The sequence below is a fragment of the Macrosteles quadrilineatus genome, unplaced genomic scaffold (assembly GCF_028750875.1).
Source record: "Macrosteles quadrilineatus isolate MER2022 unplaced genomic scaffold, UCM_ALF_1.0 Scaffold_8__2_contigs__length_117827958, whole genome shotgun sequence".
NCBI classification, from domain to species: Eukaryota; Metazoa; Arthropoda; class Insecta; order Hemiptera; family Cicadellidae; genus Macrosteles; species Macrosteles quadrilineatus.
This window is the reverse complement of record NW_026542601.1, coordinates 10229992-10246706: the sequence shown is the minus strand read 5'-3', so window position 1 is coordinate 10246706 and position 16715 is coordinate 10229992. Positions and strand designations below refer to the sequence as shown.

Below are 16715 nucleotides of genomic sequence, written 5' to 3'. Positions count from 1 at the left end.
CGGTACGCCACAAGTACCGGTGCGAACCACGTGATCTTTTCGTTTTTGCGCAGGTTGTTTTGTTCTTGGGATGTCTATACCTATTATACAACCAAATATCCCCGTCACAGCAAACCTGCAGACTAAGCGAATGTCCATTTGCCTGATTGGATATACACTAAAATATCTCCTTAAAAGTATATAATTTATTCCTTATTTAAATAGTATTAGTTTAACAAGTTTGAGTTCTATAAAATGGTTTGGAAAGAAATTGCAAAATTTTATGTTTTCAGAGAGAAAAAAATGGGAAAAACCCCATTTTTACAAAAAAAAAAACCAAAATGTTTACCCCATAAAAACCGCCGTTCCCGTAGTCCAATCATACTGGTTCGCGAACTCGTTAGAATAAATGTAGGTTTATACGTTTGTGCCAAATTTCATCAAAATTTGATCATTTTTTCTCGAGTTATCGTGCTAACGGACACGCACACACACACACACATATATATATATATATATATATCTATATGAATTCGAACGGATGGTGTTTTTTGTCCTCTAGGGACCTCAAAACGAAAAAACAAATTGGTCCCGGGTCCAGGTCTTAACATGAGTAACAGCTCATTCCATATATGGGACCTTCTCCAAAACGAATATTGATGTTTAATAAAACGGATTTGACTATTTGCCGTTAAACAATTTAAATACGTTAAAAAGGCTACTTAAACGCTAGACGCTAATTTAAAATGAATTCACACTTTTTTGGAGTAGAAACAGATAGAAGGTTTGTCAACACTGTTTAAAATCTGGGGGAAAGCGTGAAGTCCTTACCACACGACTGTGACTAAAAACTCACCAGAGCATAACCAGCTGCGGCTTGTCCTGGGGAATCAAACCTAATCTAAGTGAATCAAACTCTATGCAGACCGTTTGAATCAAACTGTACCTGAAATAAGTGGTTTAAAATGTTCCGAGACCCTTTGAATCCAACTATTGTATCTAGATTGAGGTTTAAACTGTACCAACACTTGTTAAATTAAAATACTTTACCCAAACTGTGCCGGTGAATCTAACTGTATCGCTGTACCAATACTGTATCAATCAAACTGTACTGGAACTACATCTTTTCAAATTTTATTTGGGAAACAGTTATGTTTATTTGAGAACATATCAATTGTATTTGAGATTCGTCAAAAATATTTTAGAAATTCAGAACAGTTAGTTGAATTTGAGAAGGCATCAAAATAATTTAAGAGCAGTAAATTATATCATTGACTATATATACCTACTGTAGGTATAGATAGTCAATGATTATATTTAAGAAATGGTTAAATGTATTTGAGAAATTGTGATTTGATCATGAAAAACTCAAAATTCAGCTGATTAAACTCATAAAAATCTGAATTTATCATGATAGAATAATTTAGGTAAAAGTATTTTTATTAGTATACTAGTAGAGGACCCGTCCTTCGTCTGGGGTTGATGTAGCCTATGTTCAAATGGTGCTTTTTGAAATCTGACATGAAAAAGGAGTAAAATAAGATTAAATTCCAATAAATGTACCTATCGAAACTATTAACTTACTAATTACATAAAAAAACATTTTCAAACAATAAAACAAGTAAAAACCTCAAAGCTTTTACTTACTTTTAAATGATAAAATCAAACATAGACAAACAATAATTTACAACATCTGGTTAATATTACGGGTTGAATTAAATTAAACATGTGATCTTGTTTCTAAAAAGCATTGCTCGCTAAGCATTGATTATAAAAATATCTCATTATATACCTACTATGAGAACAAACAAAAACATTAACACTCTTATTACTAAAACAAACAGAAACATACTTAGCCCTACTATTTATAACTCCTACTATTCATGTACCGGTACCAAAGGCAAGTGCATATAAAACTTAGTTTTTTATTGTTTGTTTTAAATCAAATAAATAGTAAAGTCTTACCTTAACAATCCTTATTATTGTGGTCCGATATTAATTTCAAACCCGTAGGTTCATCATCAGTCGGAAGATTTAGGTAGACCAAATTTTGTTATAAAATCCACCCGATTGTTTGTTTTAAATTGAAATATTTTTATATAGCTTAGAATTAGGAAATTTAACGTCATTCAAACAATGTTTATGTCAAGGGTCAGTTAAGTTAAGAGGAACTTGGTTGAAAATAGTAATAACCATGGAACGCTCGTAAAAAGTTATTCAGAATAGAATGTGAAATCTACAGGAAGTGTCAAAAGTTAATTAATCATCTCCTTGAGAAAAAAGTTTCAATTTTAAAGGTGTGTGTACCGTACTCACACAATTTAAGTGTTCAAAAATGTTATAATGATTCAAGTAAATGCGACTTATTTATAATTTTACTATTTTTTACACCAAAATCTTTCAATACAACCATTCACATTAGCGAAATTTTAAATAATTAATTAGGGTTAGACACAGCAACAGATATACAATCTCACTTATTTCATAAAACCAATAATCAATGAACCATCAAATATAAGAATAAATAATCATGTCACATGATTGTAGAGAATATTATATTTATAAACCAGCTGTAGAATTGTGAATTAATGTGGTTTGACAGTTCAGCTTGTTTACATTTGGGTGGCATGGCAAATTGTAAACATTGTGTGTGTTTTAATGGCAGCCATGGAGACCAATCAATATTTACTTTTAAAATCCTCACCTCAGAACTTTTAAAGCCAAAGGGGCAAAGACCACGGCCAGTATCAAAGTGTAAATAGACCTATAATGGTCCTTTGTATGGTAGCTATATTTTTGTAAAATTTAAGCCCAGTCAGTTCAGTAGTTTATGTGCCTATTAGTAACACACATACAGACAGACACCACTAGATTTTTATATAATAGTATAACTTAGATAGAAGATATCAACTAGAAGTAAACAATAACAATTAACACATAAAACTAAATGACAATAGTCAGTAGAGCTGTATAGCCAACCATTACAATAACCAACTTCTCAAATTAAAATTAACGATTTCTCAATTCCATATACAGTAATACTTTCTCAAATACAATTGACTATTCTCAAAATACGTTTTTTTGTTTTATCAAATTCTAATAACCAATCTCATTTATACATTTGATAGTTTCTTAAATACAAGTAATGGTTCTCAAATACAATTAATAACTTCTCAAATAAATGTGGAAAATGTGTAGAATTCAATAAAAACTTACCTAAACATAGATGAAGCAAAACAGCTGAAAATTAGCATAGTCTTTAGGTTAACTGTGATCGATACGTTATTTATTCTTTGGCTAAAGATTAAGTACAGTAGTAACAACTTCATACCTTTCCAAAGGTTTTACTTATTATGAAAATAAACTTTCCGTGTAATGGATTTCAAACTAACAATTGAATCAGACCTTACTCATTAACCTAAAAGCCGGAAACATTACATGCAAACAGAAGTGACAAGTTGTAACAATAGGTGGAGAGTGTAAACAATGGGACAATCCAAAGTCGAAAACTGTGGGGACTAATGAGAAAAGAGTTGACTAGGCCTACTTGGGACACGAGTGCCGGAAGTGGGACGCCTTCTCGGGGGCTTGTACTTGTACTTCCAGTAGGACAGACGAAAAACTAGAAATAAAATAAGAAAATCAGATATACTTTACAAATTACATTGATGACTGAATGTCTGACATTTTCATTTTTAGTTGATTGCTTCTTCCGTGGATGCTTCGAAATTGATAGGTTATTGTGATAGGCCTATTTCAGCATACAGTATTTGAGCACAAAAACGTGAGTAGGATTTTTGCACTCGTAATCGTTAAACATGGAATGTTTACCAACCTCAACCTGTTTGTAATGAAAATGCTGACATTTGCTCATAGTTATTTTATTTGGAAATCAGTTGTTACATGGAATCACGAATAGCTACTGTAACTCATCATCTTTAATGCGATCGTAAAATTTATTACATTACGAATCTTGGAATCTTAAATAAGTTCTGAAAATTTTACGTTTTTTAACCTTGGACTACACCAGGACCAGATGGCCTAGGATAGGCCTACTTCAAAATCCCTATATTTGGAGCGTTGAGAGTTTGATGGGGCAATATTTCCCTTTAATTAGTGTTAGTGGCAGCACTGCTTCCGGTAATTTACACATGTCCGGCCGCGTAGAAAGTTGATCTTGACGGTCCGGAACCAGCATCACATTCCGATCTCACGCTACTGCGCGGGTCGCGTTTGCTTGGCCGTGCTCGCGATTATTTTGGTTAACGATTATTTATGCGTTCTGTGAATGGGTTGGAATAATAATGACTGAGTCTCGTGACGTAGGCAAATTACTGGTTGCTACTACTGTACAGCTCGTGACACCTAAGCTGGCACTTGGCCTAGCACGGGCAGTGTAGGCGGGAGGAGGGTGGAAGTAGGGAAAAGACCGGACTGCAAACATTTCCTCTACCTCTCTTGGGGTTGACTCCCCTTGCATTGTACTTGAGCGCCTTCACATGAGTCGCGAGGACAGTTGACGCAACCCGCATGACGGGACAAGATGTTTTTGAACAAGATGCTAGTAGTGATTTGCCAAGTGCCAGCTTAGATGTCACGAGCTGTACTGCTGTTTGGGGAACGAGCTGGTGTAATGGTTAGAGCTCGAGACTTCGGTCCCTGGGGTCCCGGGTTCAAATCCCCACCAATCACCAATGGATTTTATCTAAGTGATAATGCCGCAACCCCTAGGTCAAGCCTGAAGTGTGAAAAACAATTCCCTGGCCTGGCTTGTGCCCAGAGCGTCCTAGGACAAAGAAAAAACTCATTATACAGTACCTAACTACGTGCTATCATAGATTAAAGGAGTGCTACTATGCATTCTAGGTACAATCAATCAACTATTTAAGGTCTATGGGCGTATTTTAACCCATTGCATGAAGGGATGAGTGTAGGATGTGGCTCCATCTTGTAGTCTTAGTCTTGTTAGTGTAGGCACAGAAAACGTACTACCACAGACAATGGAAACACATTAAAGTATTATATTGTCTGTGGTACTACTATGTACGTTTTCTGTGGTGTAGGCCCGTTATTTTGCGTATGAGAACCAAATGACAATTGTTATTCGTTCAGTCATCTGATTGTGTACTATTTAGATAAAGGAACATACGAAACGTTGACCAAATAACTCCAATGGAATCATATGATTAAATTTAATCATGTTGTCGTCGCTACTAATGTTAATGATCTTGTGCGTATCTTAATCACGTCTGACCGGAACACGCTGATTAGTGATTATACGGTACAGCAATGACTTAAGTCCCAAGGATACCTGCTGAGTTTACAGCAATGACTTAAGTCCCAATGATCCAGTCGAGGTTTTCTGCATATTTAAGTAATGTTTTGTATTCGTTCCCTGCAAATGGAAAATGGAACCCGCAACGAATAAGATTTAAATGCAAGACTTTCGTGTGTACAACGCTTTGAAACAAAGTTCACCCTTATCAAAGTTCGGAATTTGGTGTTTCAAATAATAGAGAAGTAGACAAATACTAAGTAACGTAAATACAACTGTAGAAGTTCTCTAAGGTGTGTAATTTACTAGAGATTATGAAATTGTTACGATTTTCCTTGACAAACACGTCTAAATGTATGCCTGCAACTACTTTAAACGATCGCTGTGACAATTATGATTACGAACCAGGAAATCGTGTGAAGTATACTCGTGTCTCTCGGCGAGTCGGCGGTGTAAGCAGATACCAAAAATGGTACAATCTGAAATATATGTAGCCAATTATGTATTAGTTCGTATAAAGATGTATAAAGCTTAAAGTCGGACAGAATGTTCTGTCATATCGTTACAAAGCCAAAGCTTATTTCTATTTGACCAACTTAACGCTTCTATCTGGGTCATCTCTTAGCTTCTACTAACTATTTAAATTCAAGTTTGGTCTGTTTAGGATAGTATTTAACTTAATATGCGTACTTAAGTACGGTATACTTGATTGGCAAAAATTGACTTCTACACCACAGACTATAGAGTAAACCATAGCCTTCTCTAGTACACTAGAGGTTGCTATGGTAAACCACTATATTCTGTGTCTACACGCTTCTACACGTAACGTATGCTGTGTAGTGTAGCCTAAATGTAACCAATAAATGGCTAAAGATTCGCTATCAGATGGAGGACAGTTTTCTAGATGTCATTCGTGGACGCCTAATCCAAGAAAATGTTGAAATGTTAAATGCATATTAACCAACTAAAGTAGACGTTGTAGAGTAAAAATGCTGCTAAAACTATTACCGTCTACTGCGATCTTCTGTTTTAACAGAATCTTGACACGGTCACATATTCGTTAATCGGACAAGTCACAAGAATAAAATGTCTACATTTGTGGTGTTACACTTATTCATTGCATTTTTCAATATTTCACGCCATTCTACCCGTTGTGTTGGTGGCACGGCGGGAAGGGGAAACGTAATAGAGGAATAGTGGAAACGGACCGGATGTGAGCCCACGAGACAGGAAACGGCCGTAACGAACATTTCCTGTTCCGCGGTAGACTATACAGAAACTGAAATTGCTGGAAATCGATTGAGTTTGCACGTTTGCGTCAGGATTCAGGAGGACTCTGTGTCGTTGGCTGATGGTTTCGTAGTTGCTCAAAACAACAGAACTGGGGTTAAAATTTAAACATTTCTTATATCACATTGTTATCTCTGTTTCCTATAATTCGGCATGACGGGAAGAACGTAAAGAAAACCGAATAAATGTCGACATTACTTTTTTTGCCACCTGAATTCTTTAGAGGAAATCTGAGGAAACTGTAGTAGGTAACGGGAAATTGAAACTCATCTGCACAGAGAAAAGGGCGTTCGACACGGCGTATTATTATTTTCACGCTTATTCCTCTTTGGACGGCGGCGTTGTTCGCTTTACTCTATGTAGGTTATTTGATGTTTAAAGATTGATGGGCATAAGGTTTTGTGTCAGGAGATTCGGGGAAGCGTCTCGGAGAAAATGGAATATTGCCAAGACGAAAGATTATTAAATCAATACAAATATATAGGCTAGATAGACACATTACAACTAATTTTTTCAATGGCTAGTTTATTATTTTTTATTGATAAATTTTAATTTAAAAAATCGCAAATGTAGTTTCTAGAAACTCGTTGGTCGTCTTGAGTATTATTAAATTTATTGTGTATTTAAGTTACAATTATTTTAATAGTTAACAAAAGCACACAAAGGTTTTGAAACAAAATATAGCAAAAAAAATAAACTATACTCTTGAACTACAAAGCATTTTTATATTAAACGAGGTGTTAGCCCGTCCTACGTACGGGAATTCAGTAGTCAGTTAAAACCGTGTACAATTCAGATCGGTTAGTTTACACATATAAAGACAAAGATTCTTTCAGTTTTAATGTGGAAAGTCATCTTGTAAACAAATGTTGTGTGACCAAATATGTTTTTAAAGTAGGTATCGGATTTTGGTCCAACCTTGAAGACTAAAGTAATTCGTTGGAACTTTGATAACAAGTAATAAGTAACAAATTTTATTTTCAAAAACCCTTGAATTCATATTCCTTACTTTTGAGTTACATCTCATTGCAAACCTCGATAATAAGTCAACCTTGATAACAAGTATTATTTGATAATCCTCTTGAGAGACTTAGGCCTATTATTGAGATTCTACTGTAGTATCTTTCTGTAGTATCACTGAAAATAACAGTGGAAGCTTTTGTTTGTTGACATTCCCACCCATAACCCACTCAAGGTCATGTTAGGGGTGGGTTACACACTGGGAGGGGGGGGGGCAAAAGTAGTGACCCAGTTTTGGTCCTCCCCCTCCCACTGGAGCTCGAATAACCTTCCTCAAAATGACTCCTGACACGGACATCATATCACGACCACAATCAAAATATGCCAGTTGTTTGGTCTAATTCCAAACCATGTAATAAAATTATGTTGATAGTTGAAAAATTCATTTGATATTGACGAAAGAATTGTTTGTAAAATGGCTTAGAATACTGACAGTTCCAATGAAGAAACCACAATCAAACCCATATAAAATAAACACATAGTTTGCACATGTGTATGTATATTATTTTGTGTGGTTTTATCGTGTCGCACGTAACTTTTATCGCTAAAACCAACGACGTTAGTGTGCAGTGTGTTCATAAACATTATAAACACTATAAAAATGTTATACTTTTAGTTAAATAGTTTTAGGAATAGTGTAGTATATTTTGAAAAGTGACTCATGTAAAACTGATCGTTATCTACAGAACGAGTTATCGAGTATGACTAAATGTTTTTCGTACAGTATTTTTGGTGAGTTAAATTTACGATCTATGAATTTCATAGTGTTAAATAAATTATTTCAACGCATATTTTTTTCTCTTAATAATGAAGTAAAAGGTACAATCAGTGTAAACCCAAGGGTTATCATGAAAACTATTGTGGATATTTATAGGGATACACTGTGGATGCGATGCTCCCTGGTGTGGATTAACGTCCGCACTAGTGAGTACTACGACTATCCGCAGTAATATCCTGATAATTAGACCAATTCGTAAATTACAAGGAAAAAATGTGGTTCGGATTCCACTATAAACTGTAGGTCCCTTAGTTGCCATTAGCTGTATGGGCTATTAATTAACAGCTGTGTCTAAGGAACATGTCGGCCTTAGTCACTAACAAGACTACAAGATCGCGCCACTCATCTTACACTCATCCTTCACTCATATTTGGGTTAAAATACGCACATAGTGGCGTCCCCATCTTAAATAATTGATAAATTGATATTGTAATACACTATCTACTTAAAGACAAAATAAAGAGAGATACATTTCCTTTATTTTTTGCTGTTGTTAATTTCGCCAAACAGTAACTTTTATTTTAACTACGAGTTTGATATTTTCGAGAAAGACCTCCGCTATTTTTCTGTGTGCTGCGGTGGTTAGGTTTGGATTTCGGGTTGGTTGGATTTCTTTAGTTCATAACCTTTACAAATAAGGCACTAAGTAGAAAACAAACACTTTTGATTTTGTGTAATGCGTTAAAGACTCGTGCCCTGTTTTATTCATGTGTTTGGAACCAAAATGCTACCTTGTTTTCCATAACCCTCCTAACCTTACCAAACTGCCACAGCGAACTGTAAGAGCGGCGGCCCTCTTCAAAAGACCAAAAAGCTGATTTTAATACCAGATGGTCGGTCACATATCGTGAAGTAGGTACAGCAATCGTGAATTGAAGGTTGAGTATCAACAGGCAACGGTCTGACCTGCGTAACGTACATGTTGTAAGCTAGGGTTGTGTTGGGGGTGGTATGTTGACCTAGTCACCTCCAGTCACCTCCCCGTCCTCCCAGCCAAGCCTTGAACTTTCCCCTTTCGTGCAAGCTGATGCCATTGACGTGATTGATGAAATGCCTCCAAATCTATTTTACTTGTTGGGATTTGATCGTTTTGCCGTAATTAATTATGGATTTAACTCCCCTCTGAATTGAAAGTTTGTGTGTTTTCGCGAATTTCCCATGGTAGGTCTCATGGTAAGACCTAGACCCGGGACCGATATGCTTTTTCATTTCGATGTCCCTAGAGGCCAAAAACCGATATACTTGTTCATTTCGATGTCCTTAGAGGACAAAAACACTATTCGTTTATATTTTTATACAGGGTGAATTTTAAATGAGTTCCCCCCCTACTTTTTTCTACATTTCTTAAGATATCATCTCCGGACCACGTCAGATCATTGTTGAGTAGTAAGTACTTCATTTTGACTGGGTATACATTTTTGGCCGCCATCTTGGATCCGCCATATTGGATACAAAGTTTTTTTTTTCAAATGTAAAGGTAGGGTTGTGACCCATTAATTCAAACTAGAATTTTACGTTGATTACAATACCGCAATTAGTTTTAAAAAATCTTGATCCGTTCTAAAGTTATGAGGAATTTTTATAACTTAATTTTTAGCCCATTTTAACATTGTGCATTTACAAACTAAGACCATAATCTCAAAATAGTGCTAGATAAAGATAAGTATACACCACCATTCATTGTCGACTTATTTTCACTTGGTTATGACGGATGTAGTTTTTTCAGCCGCCATCTTGGATCCGCCATTTTGAAATGTGATCAATTAATTTAAATATGAAGGTGGTGTTGTGACCCATGATTTTGATCTAATTTTTTATGCTGAACTTAATGCCGCAATTCATTTTTCATTTGCATCTTTGGATTTTGAAATATTGAAATTTTAAATAAGAGTATTTTAATATTTCATCAAGAAAGCTTGATAACCAAAAACGGATTGCGGCATTGAGTCCAGAATAAAAAATTAGTTCAAAATGATGGGTCACAACACCACCTTCATATTTAAATTAATTGATCACATTTCAAAATGGCGGATCCAAGATGGCGGCTGAAAAAACTACATCCGTCATAACCAAGAGAAAATATGTCGACAATGAATGGTGGTGTATACTTATCTTTATCTAGCACTATTTTGAGATTATGGTCTTAGTTTGTTAATGCACAATGTTAAAATGGGCTAAAAATAAAGTTATAAAAATTCCTCATAACCTTAGAACGGATCAAGATTTTTAAAAACTAATTGTGGCATTGTAATCAGCGTAAAATTCTAGTTTGAAATAATGGGTCACAACCCCTCCTTTACATTTGAAAAAAAACTTTGTATCCAATATGGCGGATCCAAGATGGCGGCCAAAAATGTATACCCAGTCAAAATGAAGTACTTACTACTCAACAATGATCTGACGTGGTCCGAAGATGATATCTTAAGAAATGTAGAAAAAAGTAGGGGGGGAACTCATTAAAAATTCACCCTGTATAGGTATATTAGGCTAATATATACACGCCCATGAACTTGAGTAATCTTTGTCAGATTTTGATGGAATTTGACTTAAAGATGTAAGGCGGGATAAACTTGAATGAGATCGCGAACCAGCCTGATCGGACCATGGGAACGGGGCTTTATGAGGGGTTTTATTGGGTAAATAGATGTAAAAAGGGGTTTTATATTTTTTTCTCAAAACACAAAATTTCCGAATTTCTATTCAAAAAACTTTTAAAAAGCTCAAAAAACAAATATGGCGCAACTAGATCTACTGAACCCCGAGCTTCCGAGCTGAGGTTGGCTGAGGTAGAGCGCAAGTACTCAAATATTTAGTACTAAACCAATAACCAACAAATGAATGAAACAAATACAATTTATTTACTGTCGAAAAAAAAAACGAGCTTAGAATTAATTAGTTTCTTCTCTGTCGCCGGTAAACATTACCAGTGAATTACGAAAAACTACAATTACTATACCTACAAATACTACCATTGACTTTATATCTCTACAGAGATATAAAGTGTAGAGATATAAAGTCAATGATACTACGGCGCATGCTCTACTAAAATTGCTATTCAGTAATATGCAATTCTACATAATTATATTGTACAAATAAACTTCCACAATGATCTACTTAATAATCCACGGGAGACGGAGATAGAAAATCTGATCTTGACATGCATAGAACAAGAACGATTTTCCAAGTTATGCAATATGCTGTAATAACCGTAATAATGTAAATCAAGTACGGCACACTTGACTATTGTTATCTAAGATGGCAGACATGCTATTGCTAGCAGCAAGCAGCTGTGCTGTAGACATGAGTCAGCTGTTTATTGATAACAACACGTGTGATTGTGAAGGCGAGACAGGCCTGCCAACAACAAAGAATTTAAAATCTCACGTTAAAATAGTCACGCGCCATCAATTCAACTGTTAACCATGTCAATATGATAATGACCAAATGTTGTGCAATAATGTAAATTCAAGATAACGCTTTTCTTAGGTAGCTTATATTTTGTATTTGTAATATCTTTAAATCAGATTGAACACTATAATATAATTGTACCTAGTTTCTTTTACACTTACCTAGTGGGAAAATAAGTTGGGCTGGGCTAGGTTAGTTCAAGATAAAAGAAATTAGGGCCTACATTTTTTACAATAAATAATTCACCCCACGTTATAGACATAGTACTGGTCACCAGACAAGATTCCAGTCTAGAAGTTTTTTTGTGTGTTTTTCTTGTACTGTAATAATTAATTTATTACAGCTGTTATTTCCTAAGGGAGTATGTTTTTATCTATGTTATTACTAAGGATTAAAAATTATTGGAAATTATAAAATTAAAAACAGTATAAATCAGTGTGAGTTCGGATCCTGGTCACTGCCGAAAACATTTTATCTATCAGTTCAGTTCACCTTTGTACTGTACCAGCTCACCCCTTGCTTTAGGCCGCCAACATCTTAAAAAATCTCCAATGAGAATCGTTTACCTAAAAATTAAAAAAATACAGATAACAAGTTAGGCCTGATTTAGTTTATGTGAGTCATATAACAATTAATATCAACATGTGTCACTCAGATAGGCTATCACTGGTTGTCAGGGTTACCACCAGAAACAGTGTAATATTTCCCTCTAGGTATTGTGAGCATATGTCAGAAGTATTATTGTAGAGAAAATGGGCGCAAAAAATTTAACACATTTATAACAAAATATACTACGAGAAAGGTGTGAGTGGTCAAAGTGCCTAAAAGCACTGAGAACCTAAATTAAGCCTTGCACACAATAAAGGCTAAATTTCTCTCCAATTTGTAGGATTGCATTTTTGATAAATTCCATAAATAGTGCTGGGAAATTTTGTTCAGAACCAACCAAAGTACTTCTACCACCTTTCTAAATTTGTTCTGGCAGTGAATAACAGTTCTCTTGATGTAGGAACTGTCGATAATCATTAGTTTTATCAGCCAAGTAAACCTGGAATGTACAGTGTACAGTAGATACTCTAATCTCTGACTATTGAGAATGGAATGTAAGAATGCAAGGACTCACTGCGCTTTGCTGCCTTGCACTTTGAATGGACCTGGCTTTGATGCAATACTTGACATTTTGAAAACTTGGCATTTAAAAATGTGAAATATGCTGGAAAACTCGGTCGATGTTGAACGTCCACCACAATGAAAAACAGAGTGTGATATTATTGTTGGAGTATTAAATTTTTATTACCAAAATTCAATTAGGGTCTCAACTAATTCATGATCTTTAAAATGTAAGAAGGTTTGTGTCAAAATACCTAAGTACTACAAAATAAATTAATTGTAAGGTTGAATAATTTATAACTTTAAGAGTAAACTTTCAACAAAATTAATATATAATTTCCAAAAAAGAAATTCAGTAAATCATATGAATAAAAAAAAAACAATAATTTTATTGATAACAATAAAAATGTTCAGTGTTTGTAATTAGTTATTGTAATAATAATTAAGCCTCATTACATGTGGTTTTCCAGATTTTCTAGTAAATATAAAAACGCCTGCACATGCAGACTATTAGATTATGCATATTGTAGGCTTCCCATCTCACACACTCAGTGGAGTGGGGAGAATTTGTGGTGGAACTGGATCTGATGTTGTGTTAGACGTCATCCTGCAATCAAAAAGGGATTTGAAAATCGTAACCACAAGCTATACACAAGCTATAGTTTTTATCTCAGAAAAATAATCAAACATTATATTTTTCATAAATTAGGCCCACTAGATGGTCTCAAACTTACGCTGATTCCGAATCTGAAACGTAAAAAACTGTTAAAAGAAATTAAACTTAAAAATTCAAATGAGATACGGTAGCTCTTAACACCTTTACTTACTAAAAACTGACTTCTGTGCTACATTATTGAATGTATAAGAACCATCAATTATATTAAAAGAACAATGATTATGAAGAAACTCCATAGGTAGAGTCCAGTCAATGAGTAATGAAGATTTCATAGGTCAGAATTCCCTGTGAGATATATTTACAACACTCGTAATTGATAAGCTTATTTTTTAAAATTATTGGGAATGTTCAAAGTTAAAGGGTTGCAGGTCTTGGGCACAAAAAAAATCAAGTTACTGTAACTTGGTTGTGCCATAACAAAGTTGTTCTACCTAGGTGTTAGTTGTTATAGTAAGAGAAATAACAATTAGATAGAAAGTTCATTTTCCCTGGTCCTGTTACTGTCAAACGACCTTTTGTTAGCGTCATTAATTAACAATCCCTGACAATTAATTGCAACTGGCTTCCTTAATCAACCCTTTACAACCAGTCTTCTCATGTTTCTGCCCCAATGTGGAAAATTACAAAACAAAACATTTTACACTTAGGTGCTCCATAGTAATATATTTTCTTACAAACTGTCCATATTTTCTCCAATTTCGAAGACTCAGACTGTGACAAAGGCCTTGTTTGTAGCGCCTTGGTTGATTAGTTGACAGTTGATAAACAATCTTATTTAACCTCAAACAACAACTAGTTGTGTATTGGAAGTAGGATATTGAATCTCAGGACCCAAAGATGTAGGATGGGAAAAATATTTATATAAATTCCTTGAATAATGTCGTTCATTAACAAAATAATAGGCTTCAAAACATTTATTTTGTCATTTTCCTTTTTGGTTGATTTTAAAAAGAAGGTGGTAAAAAATTAATTTGTTAAAATCCATTGTTTCATTTAAATTTTTTGTTGTTGCGTGTAAAAAGAAATGTACGGTCAACATCTATTTCCAAATTTTTATCCACCAATATATATGTATGTTTTTGCAATATTCACACCGTATATCCTGCAGCTAGGAAAACCTACCTTTCAGTGACATAATGTTTTTGTGTTGATCTTTTGGAAGCAAAGTAATCTTTTCATCCGAAGATTTGGAAAGTCTTTCTACGCTTTATTTTTGCCAACCAACAGCCTTGTAAATTATCTCAGCCCCTCTGACGATACAAAATGAGAATTTAATTGTGTTGTTTGGTACGTTTTTGATTTAAACTCTTGTAACTGTTGTCCAGACTAAACAATCTGTTGATATAATGATTTAGAAGTTTATGTTATGCTACAAACACTCTGTTTATACTTTTGTTTTTTTTTACGAAAGTTTCCATTGGAATGTTATAGAACTAACATATTTAGGACTGGATATTTTTAGATTTACCATACAAATTTTTGTGTGGTGAAGTTAAAAAATATAAATAGGCCTAACTATCCAAATCTTTCCAAATACCAAAAAAAATGAATTAAACATGTCTTTATAAGAATAATTCTTCAAGGAAATAAACTGTGTAAATAAAAACGAATACTAGGTAACCATTGAGTTTATAAGTTAATTATTATCATGCTTGGATAGGATTACATCGAGTACATTGATAACCCTTTAGTTACACAACATTTATACCAAAAGATGTGTGAATTTTCATTGATCTAAGCAGTGTATATTTTTTTACGTATTATCATTGATTATAGTCAATGGTGGTATTATTCTTATAACATTGCACATGCCTCCCTTTCCGTTTAATGTTTTTTGGAACTAAATTAAATTTAATGCTAAAAGTAATGCTTTAAAATTGGTTAAATTTATACTACGATGTTGATGTCTTAATACGTCCATCTTATAGTAAAGAATTGAATAATTTGATCTATTCATAAACCTATCCTTCCATTTTGGTTGTTGTGTTACGGGTAACAAAAATGCAGTAATACAGAAACAGAGTAAAGACGTAAAAGTTTTCTCTCTGATCAGTTTGGACACATAACATAACACCTCAAAGTGTGTTTGTTATTCTAAATAGGACACCATGTATATTTATAGTTTGGACTATCTGTTTTTATCTGCTGTGTGTTTATATTGGCTAACAAGCAAAGCCATCTGTTTTTGTAACCTGGAGTTTATTGGCAGATCCAATCGTTGTAACTATTTGGTTATAACCTTTAGTCAATGGTATAACCATAGGTATAACACTGTAATACACAATAAGAAACTAAATATAATTTAAACTATATTTATTTGATATGACTTTATGTCTAGATTTATATTTTAACAGAAAGTAAATAAAAGAAATGTCTTTTAACACTTAAAACATATATTTACGCTTATACTGTTACTCACACGCTTATACTGTAAATATACATAAACAATGGTAAGTGGTGATCGATTTTGATTGGACACTCCAATCATCATCAGACCCAATGAATCTCGAATGGCGTCCCTACTTATATCCTATTGGCTGACGGAAGTACCAGCCAATACATTTCTATAAGTACAACTGGAGTCGAAATTTACTTGTTCATTAATTAGCTTTTTTTCCATTTTTACATTTTTCCTTATAAATATATAACTCTTCCCAAGTATTCATTACATGTCCTTTTTTACAATTCTTTAAAATACATAGACTATCCTCCATTTTTCCTTTTGAGTGGCCATTTTGTAACAGGTGTTGTGCGATATTTGATCTTTCAGGTTTGTTGTTCCTCCACGCAGATATGTGGTTTTTGAAGAAGTTAACAAAGTTTACAGTCTGTGCAATGTAGAAGCTATATCACAATCGCTACAATTGATATTGTAGATGCCCGAATCATCGAATTTGTTACAATCTTCTATTTTGGGATGCAGTATTTTGCTCACGCATGAACTCAGAAAGCCATTTATGAATTACCTAATGACTGGTGATTCAAGGTTAGCATCATCCTACTATAGTTTCACTGGTTTCACACATAGTTGTATTATCTTCCAAAGTAGGTAAATCTCTTTACAACCATTCAACAGTCAAAACGTGGAAATGATAAAGATAAAAAAGTGCTACGAATGTTATGATCCAGAGGCGATTCTATAACTCAACAAAATTTTTCAAACACTTTATGATTTTTAT

General features: G+C 34.1%; 1 protein-coding gene across 1 annotated transcript in view; it reads left to right on the top strand.

Annotated features, from left to right (window-relative positions):
- Window positions 1-16715, top strand: part of LOC128999924 (ubiquitin carboxyl-terminal hydrolase 43) — a 39996-nt gene that overhangs the window by 9521 nt on the left and 13760 nt on the right. The window lies entirely within an intron of this gene.